Genomic DNA, 13616 nt, shown 5'->3' on the forward strand with positions numbered 1-13616 from the left:
TTCAGCTTATCTTAAATTGTTACAACATTTGTGGTATTAATAATACATCTGTGAAGAATATACTACAAATTCTATATGGGTGAATAAAGTCAGGATCTTTGTGAAACACTTGATTTGTCATTATTCAGAGTGTTACTGCAACTTTAGTGTTGACTGGATCTTAGAGATATGTGACACTGTACTGGAACAACCTCCCTGATGGGCAGTGTATTGTAGAGGGAATTTATATTGTGATATTTCTTGGAAATTTTGGATGCTATGTGTAGTTGTGAGTTGTTCCAGTTGTGACTTATGTCACAATTCATTCAAGACCTAGAACAGAAAAAGCTCTTTGTGAGCAAAGGATATAACCTTTATTATACTTTCCTCATTTATAAGAAAGAAAAATTGGCTATAAGGTGTCCCAAGTAGGTGAATCCATCCTACATAGAGCTTTCTCTGCGACTATCAGATATATCAAAGCTCCAGGAACAGTTTTCTCGATTATTGTGCTGATTTTATTAGAACTGCTTCATTTTCTGTGTTGTTTGCTTCCCTTCTGTGTACCTACATAGACTAATGACAAGGATACTTTATGTGCAACTGCTTGAAAACTGTGTGAACTGTGAGTACCAATGAAAAGCATAAGTAAATGCTAACTGCAGCACTTAAGACATTTATTTTATTAAGCATTTTTCTGTGGATCTACGCAACCACAGCTTAGAGCTTATTGGAATTGTGTAGCATAGGATTTGTTTCTTTAAATAGTTGGGACGGAGCAACAATAATGTCTTGCTGCTCACCACAAAAATGAAGCATTGAGTGTCAGATGGGTAGTTATAGTGAAAAAAAGACTGCTAGGTATAGTTAGCTATTGAACTAAGCCTTTTGTCAGATGTACATCTCACACGCACGCACGGCCACTGTTGTCTCTTTGCTCTAAGGCCCGAATGCGACCCCAGACGTATACAGTATCAGGCCATAGTACCTGCAGGTAACAGTGGCTGTGTGTGTGTGTGTGTGTGTGTGTGTGTGTGTGGGGGGGGGGGGGGGGGGGTGCTGATTGTTGAATCCTTCCATTATTGCAAGCACTGCTACCAGTCATCATCTTCTAATTAGCCTACAGGAGATAAATCTTGTATAGCATATTATGACAGAAAAACTGCGGATAATGAACACATTTATTGTGTTGAATTTCCAGCTTATGAAGAATGTTTAAATTTTGGTGCATGGGTTAAATATTCAGTCTACTATGTGCTCCTCCAGTAGCAATTTTAAGGTGTAATGAAGTTAGCGGTGGAGCAATCTCGTATCTGTTACAAAGTAAATTAATTCTATATACATGAAAATAACTGCAGCTATGATTAAAAACAAAAATGTTCTTTTAAATGTGTAGTGTGGGACTTACGTCTAGTTAAACTAACACCGACTTCTATTGGCACAATGAAGTTGATCGTTGAGATGCAGATAAAATGAGTTCATATCAAGCTGAACTCTGAAATCATGGTTGTATAAACATTAATCTCACAGTAGTGCCCCCAAGGGTCTTGCCTACTTTTATGAGTACACAGGCACAGTGACCTAGCCCGTTGCAGTCTTACTCTCTGACTATACATTTTCTCAGATTTTGTCCCTAGAACAGATTCCATGCTGTCAACCTCGCTTCCTCATAGGATGATTATGGTGTTTCCCATATTGTTTCATTATTTTGCACTACCTGTTTCAGTTAAATATTTTAACTAAGTGTGGCATGCATGGGAAAGGTCGCCTGATAGCCAGTGTGGTAGACAGTCCATGTAAGGGTTCCTTAGGTGCCTGTCTGGTGATAGCCTCCTGTTTAAGCAAGGAATGTATTGTTGATGCTTGAATTGTTACCTCTCCATACATGCCGAGGAGAGTATGTGTATGTGCCTGTCCGTTTGGGGGCACCGGAAAACTATCAGCTGGTGGCTGTGAGGCTCCAGCAGTCTCTCCAGACAAACCGGACTACTTCAGTGCAGATCGTTACATCCTTAAGAACATTCCCTCCTTGCCCACACCATAGGAGCAAAGCTGCACGATTTGCAGAAATGTACTCCTCTCAGTTCCAATTTTGGACTCTGTCAGATAATCATTTCTGTACTAGGCCAATGTTCTTTGTAGAGAACATTGAAAACATTTTTGAGGAAGTCTCTTCTCATAATAAATTACAAAGTGTATCTGTCTTAATCAGACTGCTGAATCCTACCTAGCTTCGGGTGTTACTCTCTTGTAAGAATGTTGGTCATGTACAAGTTACCACACCACCACATAATTCTGATATGTGATACAGGGTACCATTTTTTCTCAGACACACCAATTACTTGGAGAAGTGTGGTATCCATTTCATATGTCGTGTACATCAAGGCCCACTAGACAACAAGGTTGACACTGGAGCATTCTTTCTTGCTTTTGAGAGGAATTCACTTTCAGAGAAATCAAAATCATGGTTTAGTGCTGTGATGTGGAGTGGTATTTACCACCCCAATGTGATGCTTTAAATACAAACACTGCGCTTTAAATGTCAACACTCAGGCATATGCCTCCCAGTGTGCATGCAACCTGATTTGTGGAGACTGTGGTCGACTACATCATAAAAACTCATTTACTGTACTACCTGTTGTCCCTGAAGTGTGGTACCCTAATGAAAGAATCCAAAATCCAGGAACTGAAGGCTTCCAATTGCCTCTCATATTTTGAAGCTCAGTGAAAATATGATAATTTATATCAGGTCTCAGTGATTTCGACCTTTGCCACTACAGTGGCCAGATCATTGGCCCTACTTGACATATATACTCCCTTAGCATCAACTGACAGCAATTGTGTAAACAAATTAGACCATGGGAGGTGATGGGCCTCCCCCCATGGGTTTCCTGCACTACAATATGTGCACATCTGTCTCGCGTGTGTGGAGCTGTGGACTGTGGATCCCACACCTGTCCACTCCTCTTCTTTTCCTATGGCCACAGCTAATAAGCCCTCACAAGATTCTGGGACACACAAAGGTAGTGAAAGAGAGAGGGGGAAAAAAAAATCTTGGGAGAAGGCTTCTCAGAGTATTCTGTCTGGAGACACCAGATCTCCCCCCCCCCCCCCCCCCCCCCCATGGCATCTTACTCAGAACCAATGTTCCTGGATTTCATTCAGTGCCACTGGTGACAGGCAGTGATTTTTTTGCCTGATCTGTCATTCTGGGCTGTTCACTCCTGACTTGGACACACTTAATGCGATAATTCAGTGGAACTGCAGTAAATATTACTCACATGTGCTGGAACTACAAGAACTAATTTCCTGTTGTTCTAATGTGGGTTCATTTCCAAGAAACACAATTCCCTGTGCCCATTCTCCAACTCCTGAGTTGCTTTTGGTCAGCACCATACTTGTCCTGAGAGAGTATCCGGAGGGGCTTATTCATTGGTTTGCACTGATGATGTCAGTAAGTGTAATCTCATCCATATGACATTGGAAGCACTAGCAGTGCAAGTGTAAATGACCCCAGTAGTCAACATTTGGCAGAGGGCACTGTTTACCTTGAGATGCTCACTGTAATCCAGTAATCGTCTCTCACCCCTATCCTGTTGCTCCTGCTTGCATATTTAAGTGTGCAGTAAATCCTGCGGAGAAGCACCATGCCATCTGTCTTCCAATTTACCAGCTGCTTTCTGATTTTGATCTGTCTCCCTCAAATGATGGTATTACTACCAACTTCAGTGCCATCCATGACCTTTTTTTGGTTATTGACCCAAAAAGCTCTTCACATCAATCTTGTGGTTTCACTACAGTGGTTACCACATGATGACCTTTGTGCCAGTGACTGCTTTCAGGTGCTCTTGTGACCACCTTATCACCATGTGACGGACAGTTACCATGTTGGACTTTCTGAAGAGCTGACTGGCAGATGTATACCATGTTGGACTTTCTGAAGAGCTGACTGGCAGATGTATGCCTCTGTCACCTTCGTTTCTTTCTGACACATTGCATCTCTGAGATTGTGGGAGGTGTCTCCGACGCAATCAGCTGCACTATTGGAACTGCTAATCCCCTTTCTACAGGTCCCAGCCACTGCCAGCTGGTGCCATGGTGGACCAAAGACATTGCAACAACTTTTCAGCATATTCGAGGGCACTGCAACATCTCAAACAATATTGTGCACAGAGCATCCTCATCACTTTTAAGTAATTTCACACTAAGACTTGCTATTTAATTAAATGCAGTAGGAAGAAATGGTAAAAGTGTGTGTTTCCTCCTCAAGAACATATGTCATTTTGTCCCCAGGTGAGGGCCAAGCTGTGTAGTCTTCTGGACTGTCAACAAGCTTCATGGGTCTCTTCCTTCTGCCGCTGTGTCTGTTCTTGCCGAACACATTATGCCCTGCTTTATCACAGTGTTGTTATCCTCTTGTTGCAGGGATACCATTCGGATGCATAACAGACAAGTTGAAGACATCTCCCCCTTCTTTATCTCCTTCCTTCGCCTTCCCCATCACACCGAATTATATAAAGACCTTTCACTTATTGGGAGCTGCTGCAAGCTCTTGACCAGGCACACAGTATGGCCCCAGACCATGACTTAATTCATAATTAGAAGACCCAGCACCTGTATGTTACTCAAGGTTTCCATATGCTTATGGTCTTCAAACATATTTCACTAGAGAGTTTTTTCCCTTTGTAGTGACAAGATAATATCAGCACCACAATCTTTAAACTAGGCAAAAATCCAATGACCATTGACAGCTATCAAGTGATTAAGCCTTACCAAAATGCTCAGAAAACTGCGTGAAAGGATGGTAACGTGACAATTGTGCTGTGTTCTGGACTGGTGGACTTATCTGTTCCCCCTGTCAGTGTGGTTTCTAGGAGGGATGACTACATCCGACCATCTCGTTAGGTTGAAAACAGCAATCTGATTAGCTATTTCTTAATGGAAACAGCACATTGCAGTTTGTTTTGATCCACATAAGGCAAATGACATTATGTGGCACCATCACATTTTATTTATTCTCTAGGACTGGGGCTTTTGAGGCTCCCTACTTATTTTTTTTTTTTTTATCGGTTTTTATCGCACCTGTTGTTTTGGGCTAAAATTGATACATCACTCAACTCCTCTTAGGTCCAAGAGAATACATTCCTCAGGCCTTCATGCTGAATGTTGCAGTCCCCCTCATTGCTATCAGTAAGTGACCTTCATCAGACCAGTGGTCACCCCTATGTGGTATGTCAATGACTGTTGCATTTGGTATGGTTTCCAATCTCTAGCTGTGGCCTACTGCTAGTTCAAAAGTACCTTCTGAAGGGTCTCCACTTGTACCGTTTCCCATGGTTTCCAGTTCTCTGCTGCTCATACACGAGTCATGCATTGCTGTCATATCAGTCTATCCTGGCCGAAACCATACTTGGGTACCCAGCACTTGGACTTCACTGCATGACCTCGATTTTTGGTACTCTGCATTAATGAAAGGCTGAATGTCTACCCAACATTTCTCCAATCAAGACTAACGGCATGTGAAAGTATAATGCTGTCTGCTTCCTTGCTCAAATCTCATGTGGTTCAGATTGTGCTACTCTTCTCCATATTTACTGGGCTCTAGTCTCATCCTGATCAGATTGTGGGTGCTAGGTTTATGGCTCAGTGGGACCTTTAGCTTTGAAATAATTGGATTTAGTTCATTATTGTGGAATGAAACTGGTACCTTCCAGACTAGACAGTGTCCTTGCCAATGTGGGGATCTTACCTCTTCAGTTCTGAAACTGTCAACTGTAGCTCATAAACATCCAACAGTTTCCTAATCATCCAACTTGCCACTTGTTTTTGTGTAAAGGGGCATCGACACTCTGACAACTGCCCTCAAGCAGGATAACCATTGGACTATGCCTAGAGACCTTCTCCTGGGACCTGTGCTTACCCCCTTAGAATGTACTCCTTGCATTTTTCCATGTGCAACCCCTTGGTTAAAACCCCAACCATGAATTAGGACTGGTCTGTTAAAGATCCATGACATTCCGGCAGCTGTTCCTCTCAGTTCAAGAGTATCAAGGTGCTTCTGTTATTTACACTGGCAGTTCTAAATCTGTAGACAAGTCAGAATAATCTATTACATCTCCCTCTGCTCAGGAACATCATTTGCCAGAAATGGGTAGTGTTTTTGTAATGGATCTTGTGGCCATTAACAGGGCCCTACATGTTATTAAACAAACCTCCTGTGACCACGTTTCAATTTGTAGTGACTAAACGACAGTCTCCATGCTATTGATTGATGCTAGTCTCGTCACCCTCTGGTGTCTGCTGTTTATAATTTCCTTATGACCTTAGCCGTCCTGCCTGCTCAATTGCCTTTCTCTGGGTACCATCATGTGGATATCCTGGGTAATTAACTTCCACACTGTTCGGCTTAAGAAACTATTACTTGACCAACATTGACTTAAACAGTCCCAGGTGGGGATTTGTGGGTCCAAATAAACTCTCTCATCACTCAGAGATTGAAAACTATCTGGTGGACTGTATGCCCCTAATGAACCCTGCACTGTCAAGGCGACTGCTGCTGAATAATGCTCTTCCTTTCATTTCTCCCACAAGGAATTCATGTTGTATGTTCCCACTGAATTAATCATTACAGATTATCCCACAGTTTGATCTCATGTAATGAGCCATGCCCACATTGCGGCTGCAAAGCCTTACATATGTAGTTCGTATCCTGGTCAAAAGCTCCCTGCTTTTGACTCTCCATGCTAAGCATGATATTGGGGCATCCCCTGCCACATGCTAGGCTTAAGGGACACTCGACTGTACTTCCTTTGCCAGCTGTCTGTGTCATCCCTCTTTTACTCCGTTTCAATTGTTTTTATATGTGGTTAGCCCCCTTTTTTCCATCACACCCAATTTCCATTTTACGAATTGTACCCCAGTGATTAGTGGACATTGTTCACCTGTTTAAAACTCTGGGTACAATGGGTCAGGGGTGATGGGGTGCCTGTGAGAGGAAAGGCCCCATCATATGCAGAGCTCTGAGCAACTCTTGACTGACTCCAACCACTTACTAACCTGATTATTTCTCTCACATTATTTTATTTTATCAGTTCAACTGATATCCAGTAGGTTTTTAACCTTATCACTTTTACTATTATGAATTGCTTTCAGTGCTTTGATTTTACCGCACCAACAAACATTCATAATTCAATCAATGTCTAGCTTACGTTACGATATGTTAAAATCAGTCATAGTGTGAAAAATATGGAAACTAAAAAATTTTGCGTAGAGTAACACATAGGAGCATGTGCATGTGAGCTTAAACTAAGTAAAGGCACTTTTATATTTGTAGCCGTGTATAAGTCCCCATTGGAAAATTTTCAACTATTTTTGAAAAACTTTGTTGTGCTGCCTGTCGGACAAAGGAAAGCAAATTATTGTTTGTGGGGATTTCAATGTAGATTTTCTGAAAGAGTCAGATAGAATGCTTGACCTTAAAGTGTTACTTGGTTCTTTCAATTTGACATCAGTTATTGATTTTCCTACTCGGGTGGTACAGGAAAGCAGAACACTGATAGATAATGTTTTCATAGACAAAGATAAATTTAATCAAAAAGCTTTTCCTGTTAAGAATTGTCTGTCTGATCATGATGCACAGCTAGTTACAGTATATGGTATATCTCCGTACAGTAATGCAAAACAGTCCTCCAAAATAGTGCATTCCATTAACAATTTAACACTTCAAGATTTTAGGAAAAGCCTGCAACAGTTAAACTGGGATGAGGTGTACAGGGAACATGATGCTAATTTAAAATTTAACCTATTTCATGAGGCCTTTGTGAGTATATTTGAAAACAGTTTCCTTATGAAAACAGTGAAATATAATTGTGAGAAACCATGTAAAAAGCCATGGCTTACTAAAGGGATAAAAATGTCTTGTAAACAGAAAAGGGAAGTGTATCTTATAGCTAGGAGGAGTAATGATCCCGAAACAATGAAACAATATAAAAACTACTGCACTGTATTAAGAAAAGTTATTAAAAAGTCCAGAAGTATGTGCATTATATGTGAGATTAGCACATCTAATAATAAAATTAAAACAATTTGGAATATTGTGAAAAGGGAAACAGGGCAACCAAGAGCACAGAAAGACTGTAGTTCTGTCAAACACAATGAAAAGTTTGTTAACAAGAAGTCAGATGTAGAAAACATTTTTAATAATCATTTTTAAGTGTTGTAGAGAAAATAGGTTCCAGCTATTCATTAGAAAATGCAAGGCAGTATATGGAAAAGGCAGTACCTATGCAATTTGATAAAATTGAAATTCAATCCACCTCTCCTACTGAAATTATGAAAATAATAAATTCACTCAAATGTAAAAGCTCACATGGAATTGATGACATTTCCAACAGAGTAATAAAAGCTTGTTCCCAACAAATAAGTTGGATTCTCAGCCACAAATGTAGTACATCTACATGTATACTTTGCAAGCCACCCAATGGTGTGTGGCGGAGGGCACTTTACATGCCACTGTCATTACCTCCCTTTTCTGTTCCAGTCGCGTATGGTTCGTGGGAAGAGCGTCTGTCTGAAAGCCTGCGTGTGCGCTTGAATCTCTCTAATTTTACATTCGTGACCTCTTTGTGGGGAATAATTAGGGGGAAGCAATATATTCGATATCTCATCCAGAAACACACACTCTCAAAACCTTGTGAGCAAGCTACACCGCGATGCAGAGCGCCTCTCTTGCGGAGTCTGCCACTTGAGTTTGCTAAAAATCTCTGTGACACTATCACGGTTACCAAATAACCCTGTGACAAAACGCGCTGCTCTTCTTTGGATCTTCTCTATCTCCTCCGTCAACCCGATCTGTTACGGATCCCACACTGATGATCAATACTCAAGTATAGGTCGAACGAGAGTTTTGTAAGCCACCTCCTTTGTTGATGGACCACATTTTCTAAGGACTCTCCCAATGAATCTCAACCTGGTACCTGCCTTACCGACAATTAATTTTATATGGTCATCCCACTTCAAATCGTTCCGCATCCATACTCCCAGATATTTTACAGAAGTAACTGATGCCAGTGTTTGTTCCGCTATCATATAATCATACAATAAAGGATCCTTCTTTCTATGTATTTGCAATACATTACATTTGTCTCTGTTAAAGGTCAGTTTCCACTCCCTGCACCAAGTGCCTATCCGCTGCAAATCTCCCTGCATTTTGCTACAGTTTCCTAATGCTGCAACTTCTCTGTATACTACAGCATCATCTGCGAAAAGCCAAATGGAACTTCCGACACTATCTTCTAGGTCGTTTATGTATATTGTGAAAAGCAATGGTCCCATAACACTCACCTGTGGCACGCTAGAGGTTACTTTAACATCTCTAGAGGTCTCTCCATTGATAACAACATGCTGTGTTCTGTTTGCTAAATACTCTTCAATCCAGCCACACAGCTGGTCTGATATTCCGTAGGCTCTGAATTTGTTTATCAGGTGACAGTGCGGAACTGTATTGAACGCCTTCCGGAAGTCAAGGAAAATAGCATCTACCTGGGAGCCTGTATCTAATATTTTCTGGGTCTCGTGAACAAGTAAAGCGAGTTGGGTCTCACACAATCGCTGTTTCCTGAATCCATGTTGATTCCTATAGAGTAGATTCTGGGTTTCCAAAAACGACATGATACTCGAGCAAAAAAACATGTTCTAAAATTCTACACAGATCAACGTCAGAGATATAGGTCTATAGTTTTGCGCATCTGCTCGACGACCCTTCTTGAAGACTGGGACTACCTGTGCTCTTTTCCAATCATTTGGAACCTTCTGTTCCTCTAGACTCGTGGTACACGGCTGTTAGAAGGGTGGCAAGTTCTTTTGCGTACTCTGTGTAGAATCGAATTGGTATCCTGTCAGGCCCAGTGGACTTTCCTCTGTTGTGTGATTCCAGTTGCTTTTCTATTCCTTGGACACTTACTTCAATGTCAGCCATTTTTTCGTTTGTGCGAGGATTTAGAGAAGGAACTGCAGTGCGGTCTTCCTCTGTGAAACAGCTCCGGAAAAACAGGTTTAGTATTTCAGCTTTACGCGTGTCGTCCTCTGTTTCAATGCCATCATCATCTCGGAGTGTCTGTATATGCTGTTTCGAGCCACTTACTGATTTAACCTAAGACCAGAACTCCCTGTGATTTCCTGTCAAGTCGGTGCATAGAATTTTACTTTTGAATTCACCAAACGCTTCACACATAGCCCTCCTTACGCTAACTTTGACGTCGTTTAGCTTCTGTTTGTCTGAGAGGTTTTGGCTGTGTTTAAACTTGGAGCGAAGCTCTCTTTGCTTTCGCAGTAGTTTCCTAACTTTGTTGTTGTACCACGGTGGGTTTTTCCCGTCCCTCACAGTTTTACTCTGCACGTACCTGTCTAAAACGCATTTTACGATTGCCTTGAACTTTTTCCATAAACACTCAACGTTGTCGGTGTCGGAACAGAAATTTTCGTTTTGATCTGTTAGGTAGTCTGAAATCTGCCTTCTATTACTCTTGCTAAACAGATAAACCTTCCTCTCTTTTTTTATATTCCTATTAACTTCCATATTCAGGGATGCTGCAAACGGCCTTATGATCACTGATTCCCTGTTCTGCATTTACGGAGTCGAAAAGTTCTAATCTGTTTGTTATCAGTAGGTCCAAGATGTTATCTCCACGATTCGGTTCTCTGTTTAATTGCTCGAGGCAATTTTCGGGTAGTGCACTCAGTATAATGTCACTCGATGCTCTGTCCCTACCACCTGTCCTAAACATCTGAGTGTCCCAGTCTATATCTGGTAAATTGAAATCTCCACCTAAGACTATAACATGCTGAGAAAATTTATGTGAAATGTATTCCAAATTTTCTCTCAGTTGTTTTGCCACTAATACTGCTGAGTCGAGAGGTCGGTAACCTCCACCCATAGTAATTCACAGGAACTATTCACTTTCACTTCACTACAGGATAAACTACTACTAACAGCGACAAACACGCCACCACCATTCGCATGCAATCTATCCTTTCTAAACACCGTCTGTGCCTTTGTAAAAATTTCGGTAGAATTATCTCTGGCTTCAGCCAGCTTTCTGTACCTATAACGATTTCAGCTTCGGTGCTTTCTATCAGCGCTTGAAGTTCCGGTACTTTACCAATGCAGCTTCGACAATTTACGATTACAATACCGATTGCTGCTTGGTACCCGTATGTCCTGACTTTGCCTCGCACCCTTTGAGGCTGTTGCCCTTTCTCTACTTGCCCGAGGCCATCTAACCTAAAAAACCGCCCAGTCCATGCCACACAACCCTGCTACCCGTGTAGCCGCCTGATGTGTGTAGTGGACTCCTGACCTATCTAGTGGAACCCGAAACCCCACCACCCTATGGCGCAAGTCGAGAAATCTGCAGCCCACACGGTCGCAGAACAGAGATGATCTCTGCCCTTACTCTTTGCCTTTAAATATGTCTGCTTGTGTCTGTATATGTGCAGATGGATATGTGTGTATGTGTGTGCGCGCGCGTGTACACCTGTCCTTTTTTTTCCCCTAAGGGAAGTCTTTCCGCTCCCGGGATTGGAATGACTCCTTACCCTCTCCCTTAAAACCCACATCCTTTCGTCTTTCCCTCTCCTTCCTGAAGAAGCAACCATCGGTTGCGAAAGCTAGTAATTCTGTGTGTGTGTTTTGTTCACGTGCCTGTCTGCCGGCGCTTTCCCCGCTTGGTAAGTCTTGGAATCTTTGTTTTTCACTAAACAGTTAAAAATATACAGGAATAGTGATACATTAAAATTTCTTACACACTGCAAACTTAAGCCTCTAAGAGGAGATGGGAAGAAACAGAACTTGACGTTTTGTGCAGCTATGACAAAACTTTATTTTATAGTTGTTAAGTACCAACACTTAGGGTGATTGTATAAATGTCATTGACAGTGGATCAATTTGGACCTTAGTTCAGAAAATGAACCTAGTTTACGAATGTGCTACATTTTTTAATACTAAACTTGTATCAAATGATCTATGTTCCATATTGATCTAAATTAATATGGAACATACTAGGATCAAGCAAGGTTACACAGTGTTTAGTACACACTGCACTCTCATTTGGGAGGATGATGGTTCAACCCACATCCAGCCATCCAGATTTAGGTTTTCTGTGATCTCCCGAAGTCATTTGAGGCAGATGCTGAGATGATTCCTTTGGAATGGCATGGCCTACTTTCTGCTCTCTCTCTCTCTCTCTCTCTCTCCCTCTCTCTCCCTGCCCCCCCCCCCCCCCCCCTCCCTCCCTCCCTTATATGATCTTGTGAGCCATCTGTAATGGCCTCTGTGTTGACGAGATGTTAAACACGTCTTCTACTCCTCCTAACATACTAGGCAACTCCATTAAATCAGCTGTTGACACGAATCTCAGAATTTGCTCACAGATATTAATTGTTACACACATTTATTATTGAAGGCTACGTGTTTTAAAGGTGGAAAAATAACAAGCAGAAGAGGGCACACTACTCAATCTTCTTTACAGCAAAAAAATATTTGTTGCTGAAAATCATCTTGGCACAGTGTTAGAACATAAATGGAGGCAAAAACTGATAAAGTACTTATTACCAACAAAGTAAAGGCATGAAAGGAAGCCATTGCTGGCTTTATTTGACAAAAAATGCTGATAAATTGTGACAGAAAATTTTAAAAATGTCATAACGACATAAACAAAGGACCAAGAAGCATTTCGTGCATGACATTTGTCTGTCTTAGTTTTAATTACTTTGGTGCTTTTGTCCAAGACACTGTCTAAATTGAAACTTCCTGGCAGCCGGCCACTGTGGCCGAGCGTTGTTAGGCGCTTCAGTCCGGAACCGCGGTGCTGCTACGGTTGCAGGCTCGAATCCTGCCTTGGGCATGGATGTGTGTGATGTCCTTAGGTTAGTTAGGTTTAAGTAGTTCCAAGTCTATGGGACTGATGACCTCGATTGTTAAGTCCTGTAGTGCTTAGAGCCATTTGAGCCATTTTGAAACTTCGTAGCAGATTAAAACTATGTGCTGGACCAAGACTCGAACTCGGGACATTTGCCTTTCCCGGGAAAGTGCTCTAGGTTCTCGCAGGTATAAAGCTGTGAGGATGGGGTGTTAGCCGTGCTTGGGTAGCTCAGATGGTAGAGCAAAAGGCAATTGTCCCGAGTTCGAGTCTCAGTCCGGCACACAGTTTTAATCTGCCAGGAAGTTTCATATCAGCGCACACTCCACTGCAGAGTGAAAATCTCATACGGTCTAAATTGTTTATCATGTAATTCCAAGAATAGATTCACTCTTTTGTGAACTAGGTGTGGATTTTTTGGAACTCATTACCATCCTCAGTAGACTCATCAGAATAATTAATGAAAAGAACAGTATAATTCTCAGCTCTTTTAAGTGTCTCCTACCTTTGTGGTGTAGTGATGAGTGTCAGTGGCTACTAATGTGAGTCACAGTCACCTAAATTTTTTTCTTGTGGTAGAAAGGTTTGGACTGGAATGGGAGCCTCTTGGTCTCATAAAGCCAAATGAGAAGCTTCTTGATAAAATATGCAGTAAAATCAACATGCAAACTGCTAAAGTTTCATCAGTAGAAAGGCAACAACAGGCTAGTAGCCATTCAC

General features: G+C 41.6%; 1 protein-coding gene across 2 annotated transcripts in view; it reads left to right on the forward strand.

Moving 5' to 3' along the window:
* LOC126321511 (ralBP1-associated Eps domain-containing protein 2) overlaps nt 1–13616 on the forward strand; it is a 118474-nt gene that overhangs the window by 24610 nt on the left and 80248 nt on the right. The gene's annotated exons all lie outside the window — the stretch shown is intronic.

The sequence above is a fragment of the Schistocerca gregaria genome, chromosome 2, assembly GCF_023897955.1.
Source record: "Schistocerca gregaria isolate iqSchGreg1 chromosome 2, iqSchGreg1.2, whole genome shotgun sequence".
In the NCBI taxonomy this organism is placed as follows: domain Eukaryota; kingdom Metazoa; phylum Arthropoda; class Insecta; order Orthoptera; family Acrididae; genus Schistocerca; species Schistocerca gregaria.